Below are 8,580 nucleotides of genomic sequence, written 5' to 3' on the forward strand. Positions count from 1 at the left end.
CTCCGAAGATGAACGAAGGTCTTACGGGTTTGAAACGACATGAGGGTGAGTAATTAATGACAGAATTTTCATTTTTGGGTGAACTTAACCCTTTAAGAATTTCACAAAAGCCTGAATATAGTTAATTGTTACAATAAGGAAAATTCTTAGACTGGTCATTCCTGTTTTAAAAGTTGTAGAGCAAGAAGCTTTAAAATTGAAATAAATTATTAGAAAATGATTGAAGAGAGAAAATGGATGTAAGCTGCACACAAAATCTGGAGGCTTTTCTCTGAGATTTATATATTTAGAAGATTATACATTAAATAACTGTTTACATATGTAGCAGTGGGGCAATGTCATCACCACAGTGTAACTCTACCACAATTGTGAATATGTCTCACAGCAGTAGGGGTCTGTGAGGCCACAGAGGAGTATGATGCCGATGGACCAGATGAACTGAGTTTCCAGGCTGGTGAACGCATCATCATCCTGGGCCTGCTGGTGGCCTGTTTTGAATGGTTTTTGGGAAAACTGGAGAGAACTGGGGATACTGGACTTGTCAAAACCAACCTGGTCAAAACAACCAGTTCATCTTGTGAGTAAGTGCTTGTGTGATTTTATGAATATTTCAAGGTGTATTTCTGTTGTGTGGTTTGTCTCAAACTGTTTTTACAGTTTTACTCAATTACTTTATCCTGCGCTTACATCACAGATCATCTGACATTTTCTTGAATGACGAGGACAGACAAATTGTTACCTTGGATCAGGATAAAATTAAAGAAGAGTCTATTGCTTTATTGAAGAAAATATGCCAATCCGATGTTGGCACAAACTACAAACTTGGTAAGGCTCACAGGGTTTTGAATCTTACCATATTAGCATTTATAAATTAAGTTTTATTTGCTTTTACAACAGTACCTGTGCTATGAAAAGCATTGATTTGTCTAAGAAAAAACTACTAACAATTTTATTTACAAAAAAGAGGCGTTCCTAACAGACCACAGAGGTAGAATTACAGGCACAAAGCAACTATGACAACACCAAACACGTCAACTAAAGTCTTGAATATATCCTGGTCGTAAGCTTTTCTTTTGTGTGGTGTAAACACAGGTAATACAATCTAAACCACCTTTACTGCTCAACCTTGGGAAACTGAACTGATTAGGAAGATTAGGAAACTAATTTGTCACTGCAAGAACTAGTGACCTCTACAAGAAATGGCAGAACAAGCAACCAACACTATCAGGATTCAATGTAATTTGCACAAGAATAGTCTCGACATGGTGGATGTATTAAAAGGCTCAAAAATCAGTACAGCTGCTCATCCAGGGAAGAACTCGTGCCGCCCTGAGACCAGCAACCACATTGCTGGAAGTGCTGGGGTTCTCCCTAATACAAAGAGAGATGTGCAGTCATGCTTCCGTTGCTTTAATTTAAGATTCAACCAATCTGATCAAAATGATCCATTACCAACTATATAAGAAACAGGGAGTCTAAATGCTACTGCGTATGATTCAGTAATGTTGTGAAATTAGCTCTAAACTCACCTGTCCTGAGAAAGCAATTTGGACATATCCCAGACCAGTGGTTCCCAATCCTGGTCCTGGAGAACCCCCAACACTGCACGTTTTTGGTGTCTCTCTTATCTGACACTCACATTTCAAGTCTTGGAGTCTTCACTAATGAGCTGATGAGTTGAATCAGGTGTGTTTAAATAGGGAGACATCTAAAATGTGCAGTGTTGGGGGTTCTCCAGGACCAGGATTGGGAACCACTGTCCAAACAAAAGATGGCACTGCTGTAACATGCCTCTGTAAGACGCAGGCACGATCTGATGTTAAAATGCTAATTTTATGCTCATTCACATATTCATAGTTTTAACTTTGGGGTCTGTTAGAATACATGATTACATGATTAAAAGTTCAAACAACAAATTTTTCCTATACTGTACATTGCTGCAGCACTTCTTTTCACCTTCTGCCTGAAACGCTCCGTTTTAGCTCACTTTTCTTTAAAGTCACCCACCCCCCCTTCCGAAATGCCCACTCTACTTTGATTGGCCAGCTGGCCCAGTCTGTTGTTACTGATCAACTGCTTAAAGCATGTGTTGGAAATATAACAACAACCCTTACCATAACTGTGCTATCAAAGCATTTTGCAAGTGAATTTTAAATGCCATACGAGAACTAACTGTTAGTAGAACTGCAAGTTTGAGAAACTTTTAAAACAATTACTGTTAGTTAGTTTCCATTTCAATTTTAACATAATTTTGTTTAGTGTTGCTAGTGGTAAAAATGGACATAATTTGCCATTAACTCAGGATACAGATCAGAGTCATACCTTCATCCCAGTCTTCATCACACACAGGGGCGGTCCAGGTGCTCACTGGGATTTGAAACTTGCTATCAGTCTTGTCACTGGCCACTGCCATTGAATAATTGCAAAAGAGTCAGGTTCATTATGCATGGAGTGTGTCTGCGATAGTCCAACATGATGAAGGTGAAGGGTTAAACAGAGCTTACTGCAGGTGTCATTAACAGAGCATCGGTCCACACAGGTGGAGATGTGATGGGACAGCTCATGTTTTCTTATCAAGTGGCGTGCATTGAATGGACATGTCCACAATTCACCGACCAATTCAGGAAGATTCTACAAATGACATTAAGTCAATACTTTTCTTAACATCACGATAAAACAGAAGTGGTTCTGTTCATTGTTTGTTGATTGATTGGATGTAGGCAGATCTGAATGTGACCTTCCAGTCGAATGTAAGAAAGGGGCAGAGTTTAAGCGGACTAAATGTTTGGAAAAGTCCAGCATATGTCACCAGAGAGAAGTCTGTCGTTTTCACTGGAAGATCGAGTTTTGACATTTTGCTTAAACATTATGAGGTCAAATGATTTTTTAAATTAAACATTTGCATGGATGAATTCTATTACATGAATTGTCATGTCATGCCAAATTTAAGCAAAGTTATTGATTTAATATAAGCAAATAGACTTGCATTTCTAGAAGAAAAGATCAGTGCTTGCACTGAACCACAAGACTAGTGTTAAATATTTAATAAATGTTTAAGCTCAGGACTTGCATTCTGGTGTGAGGAAACCAATCCCATTATACTAAGTTTACTATTTATTATATTTATTAAAATCTAAATATAAAATAGCTGCTGAATCACTGAAATGCTTGCAAGGCAGCTGTCATACTATAGCGGTCAAATTACAGATTCTCCTATTCTTTTCATACACGTAGACCATTTACATTTTGTATGCCTACATCTGGACTATTAGTGTGTGTGTGTGTGTGTGTGTGTGTTTTTAATTAAGTTACTTTAAACTTTACTTTAAAAAAACTTTAATAATTTTAGTAAACGTGTGGCCCTATTGGATGTTCACTGGTTAAGAACCGCTGTGTTAAACAGATGTAAACAAAAAATAACAGGTCTGATTGCAAATAATAGTTGTTAGATTTTGAATGGAAGATTTTTCTAAATGTAACTTAATTTCATATAAGTATATGTTAAAAGTATTATCACACAGATTACACAAATACACAGCAAACCTACGGCAAAAATGAGCCAATAATAGCTCATAACAACACTATGGGAATGAATAAATGAAAAAGTAGTAAGAGGGATTTCACTGGCTGTACTGTAATGATTTGTTGTGGAAGCTTCTGCAGACGCACCTTCCTGCATTTGATGAAATGGTAGGGAAACCGTCAGGCCCGGATCAGATGATGCAGGTCATAGGGGCACAACAGCAGTTTGTCAGGATTGCAGAAATCTGTAAAAGCTTGTAATAATAAAGGCAACTGTAAACTAAACCGACGTCTCTGTTAGTGCAGTCGGTACGGATGTTATCTGCGGTTTTACCTTGAACTTCTTCCCATCGTGGAGCTGTAACAAGCTTCGAATCGCTGCCTTTCTTCGACATCTTAATTCTCACACACTGTCCCAGCGGTTTTAAACGCTAAAACAGAAGGCCATTATCACTAAAACTGTCATCTGCAAGTCTCGGTGCTCATCAAAACAAAACTTTAGTAACGGTAGAGAGAAATAAAATTGTGCGGGTTTTCTTTACTGTGTTTGTGGTTCATATTTGCACATAAATTACAGCGCACAACAGTTTTGAACTTACAAAGATGGCCGTGTAATCAATAACAGTTCTAGAAGCACCTGACGTGATTTACATTATTCAGCCACTTGAGGCGCTAAGCGCAACCAAATGAACTAACATGACAGGAAACATGACCTGCTTTAAATAATTGTGTTTACATTTATTTCTTAATTTGTTTGCTTTTACAATCGTTTGTTTTACATACCACAGATCTGGCGAAAGAAATTCCAGGATCAGTTCAAAGTAAGTAAACAATCTATGTATCTGTCTGTCTGTCCTTGTTTATTTATTCATTCATTCATTCATTCATTCAGAGCAAATTAAATAAAAATAACTGTTTTAATTTTGGTTTTTAGAATTATGTAATCTGTTTATTTCTATTTTATTTAAACACAGATTTATTTATTATTTTATTCTTTGTCTCCAGACAAGACTCATCAGACAGAATTAAACAATCTAAAACAGAAAGTCAAACACCTTTTGAGTGAGGGAGATGAGTCTCAAAGAAACTATGTTTCTTCAGTCAGCATCAAGCAACAGATGAAGAAAGAAGCTGATGATATGGAGTTGTCCCGGGAAACCCCACGTTTTTCTGTCTGCTCAGAACAGGATAGCACCAGTCCAGATGGACATCATGCTCTCCTTTCGTTCTTGAGCAGTCGTGACCACCAGCCAGAGTTCCTGCTCTTGTACAGTGCTTACCCAGAATTCCTCATCTCACTTTTTGAGGGCCACTCCGATGAGGAGGAGATAGTGGTGTATTTAGGCTTAGCCCGAGAACTGGCGCGAAAGAAGCATGTCTCGTGGGCGCAGAGCCGAATCTGTTTTCTTCTTGGACAGCTTTGCGCAGGGAGGTCGAAGTTCTCTCAAGCTCAGGTTTATTACGAGGAAGCCTTGAATGTACCCAGGGATTGTTTCACAGACATGTTTCTGCTCTCTGCCATTTACTCCAACCTAGCACTCATCTACCTAACGCAGAAGAACCATGAAAAATGTGTCAGTTTTTCAGAGCGCTTGTCTGCTTTGTTGATGGCTGTCCCTGATTGTTTGTTTGGCTGTGAGGACCCTGAAGTATTAAAATATGTACTTAAAAAGGTCGTCTTGGCCAAGAATCAGCTCGCCGAGGCCCGAGCCTGCTTCCTCCTGGCCAAGCTCCATCTGAAGCTTAAAGATGGCATGAGTGCAATCCCGTTCATTGAAAGGCTTGTGATCCTTGCCGATGAGGTTCCTGAGGCATGTGAGGAGACAATGAGCCATGTTTTCCTGGTGTTAGCAAGACTCTACAGTGACCAGAGACTGCCACACTTGGCTGAAAGCTGTGCAAAGCGAGCATCATTTCAGGTCGGTGATACACCTTGATAGTGGTTTCAGAAAGCTTATATTAGATAAATTATATAAAAAAATATAATGTAAGAAATTAAATATCTTTAATAATTTATAATTTAATTAAAAAATGAATTAAAATGAATTCATAAAAGATAAATTAATTAAAAAATGAAATAAATTCATCAAATTAAAAAAAATGATTTGTCCATTTATCCACAGGTAGCAGCACTGTGTCACAGCAAAAGTTAAATAAAAAAAATTTTTGAATTACATTTAAATAAAAAGTAACATGATAAACTTATTACATTTTGTTTAATTAAACAGAATAAATTAAAAAGTTAATCATATTATACATTTATTTAATGAATTACATTTTAATTAAACTGAAAAATGAACTAAAATTAAAATGATTAAAAATATATATTTTTAAATTAATCAGATTATATAAATTGATTTATGCATTCATCCATTCTCTTTCACAGGTAGGAGCCACCATGTCACATTGTCTTTGTAGTGTCTCGCTATTGTTGGAAAATGCATCAGAACTGTATGGCGTGGCCATCCCAACACAAATTGCTCCATACCTGACCCGTGCCGCTGCTTTAGTGCCCTCCAGCAAGGAGCCAGTGCTGGGTCATGTCCACGCTCTGTGTTTGTCCTGGCTCTTCCATAGACACGGTATGCCTGACAGAGCTGTTCGCTTCATGTCCACTGTCCTTGACCACAGTGGTATGTCCAGTATTGGCCACTCAGACACTACTGCTGCTCTCCTATGGTTGGCGTGGCTGTACATCTGCAACCAGCAACCTGGCACAGCTCTGGAAGTGCTAGACGCTGTGCTGTCATCGCTCCCTGAGCACTGTACTACTCAGCTGGAAGGAGTGGTTTTACAACATGCGGGCCATTTCATACAGACATTCAGCAGATATCCGACAGGCCGCTGAGAGTTACCAGGCTGCAATTGAGATATGCGAGGAGTTTGAGGATAGACATAATTGGGCCATAGCACTGGCCAACTTTGGATTCATGTGTTTGCATATCAAGGCTAAAAGATTGGCAGAGGAATACCTCACTCAGTCAGTGGAGCTGTTCTCTGAGCTTGAGGATGAAGGGCATGAACTCAGTTTTATTTTAGTGCTTCTTGAGTTGGGGAAACACTTTGTTTCCCAGGGAAACCACGAGCATGGGAAGACCTACTACGAATGGGCCCTGCTGATTGCCATGTTTATCAATCACATGGATAGTAAGTGTCTATCATAATTGTATTAGTGGAAGTATCAGTAAGGATTATCTCTACATTACTAGTATCTAGAACAGCTTGATGTAAGAAATTCTGTAGTGAGGCATCAGAGTTTGGTTTCTGATTGTAAGTCAACATAAGACTTAATTTACTTTTTAAGGGGATAATTCAAGCAAAAAATGAAAATTCTGTGATCAATTACTCACCCTCATTTCATTCCAAACTATTCCGTGAAGACATTTTAATGAAACCTGACAGATTTCTGTCTGTCCATTAAAGGTCCATTCCAACTAAACTTTGTCACTTCAAAAAACAATCCATAGATCCATGTTTATATGTGAATAGAAGCCTGTCTCTTCAGAAAACTTGGATTTAATCTCTAAATTCAGATGGATTACTTTTACAATGACTTAAATTTGTGAAGCATCAAAGTTTTGGTGTTATGGATTTACAATGGAGAGATAAATCATTCAGCTTTCATTAAAAGTATCTTCATTTGTGTTTCAAAGATGAATGAAAGTCTTATACGTTTGGAATGACATGAGTGTGAACATGTTGTACATGTCTGTGCACGTTATTCTGAATTCCCCTCCAACCACCTGGCTACATTTTAGTATGTCCACTACTATGCCCACATCCAGTCAGTTCCCAATGGGTAAAATCAATTCCCATCAATTTTAGTATTGTATATAATAGAATTTTGGGATGGTCTTTTATCAGGTTTGCTGGTCACCAGACTTACCTCTCAAAAATGGATTCTTCTTTGTATGACAACAGGCCAGGTGCAAGCCACACGTCACCTGTGTCAGCTATACGAAGAGGTGTGTCCAGATGAAGCCCAGTGTATCATCTACAATGAGCACCAGCTGAACCTTCTTCAGCGGATAGGAGACAAGAGCTTAGAGGGAGAGATACTGGAGAAGATCAGCCAGCTGTACCTGAACCTGCCTACCACGAAGTGAGACATACTTATTTTTAGGTTTATGAGTGATGTTCTGAACATACAATGCAATACAAGAGATAGTTCATCTAGAAATTAAATTTTTGTAGTCATCAACTCACCCTACATCAATCCATTGTTGAGTGTCATTTCATTGGTTTTCATTCTTCTGTGAAACATAAATGAACATTTTTGAGAAATGCCTCAAAAGATTTGGAATGACATGACGGTGAGTAAATGATTACATTTTCATTTTTGGATGAGTTATCTCTTTAATGTCAATATATAAAGTTCTCACTGCATTTATGTATCCAGGAAAGACATAGTGGTTTAGCCTGAAGTTGTTGCAATAATAAGGAGTTGCCAGTTGTAAGGCATCACATTATTATAAAGACTGCAGACAGCCTTACTAAAGGTGATCATGTCATCTCTCAGAGCCAGCAGAGCTGCTTTAGATTACACCAAACAGAGCCTGGGCATCTTCATCGACTTGGGCAGAAAATGCAAGGAGGCTCATGCCTGGCTAAAGGCAGGGAAGATTTACCACATCCTCCAAGAGACGGAGCTAGTGGACCTCTATGTGCAGGTGAAAACCATCTTCATTCAGCGGTCCTTCCCTGCATTTTTTGGTGTTACTGTTACTGGAACCATAGGCAGGGGATCACTATTGAGCAAAAAAAATTTAAGATCTAAATCAAATGTGAATGACTATATGTGAACTTTGTATACACCTAAGTTGTCTAAATGCATTAACTGACAGTCAAATTTATGAATGTAATTGAGTTAAGAGAATGATGACATAATATAATGATGAGAACACACACCAACCCTTCAGTACCTTCATCCAGGATGCACCTCGGAGTGTGCAGAGGGCTTTTTGTAATATTTCTATTTAGCTTTCAAGTCAAGTCAAGTCAAGTCACCTTTATTTATATAGCGCTTTTAACAATACAGATTGTGTCAAAGCAACTGAA

At 38.3% G+C, this 8,580-nt stretch overlaps 1 pseudogene; it reads left to right on the forward strand.

Moving 5' to 3' along the window:
• The window catches only part of LOC107661957 (SH3 domain and tetratricopeptide repeat-containing protein 1-like), an 18,446-nt pseudogene that overhangs the window by 3,980 nt on the left and 5,886 nt on the right, over window positions 1-8,580 (forward strand).

Source organism: Sinocyclocheilus anshuiensis, unplaced genomic scaffold, assembly GCF_001515605.1.
Source record: "Sinocyclocheilus anshuiensis isolate Anshui unplaced genomic scaffold, SAMN03320099.WGS_v1.1 scaffold603, whole genome shotgun sequence".
Taxonomy (NCBI): Eukaryota; Metazoa; Chordata; class Actinopteri; order Cypriniformes; family Cyprinidae; genus Sinocyclocheilus; species Sinocyclocheilus anshuiensis.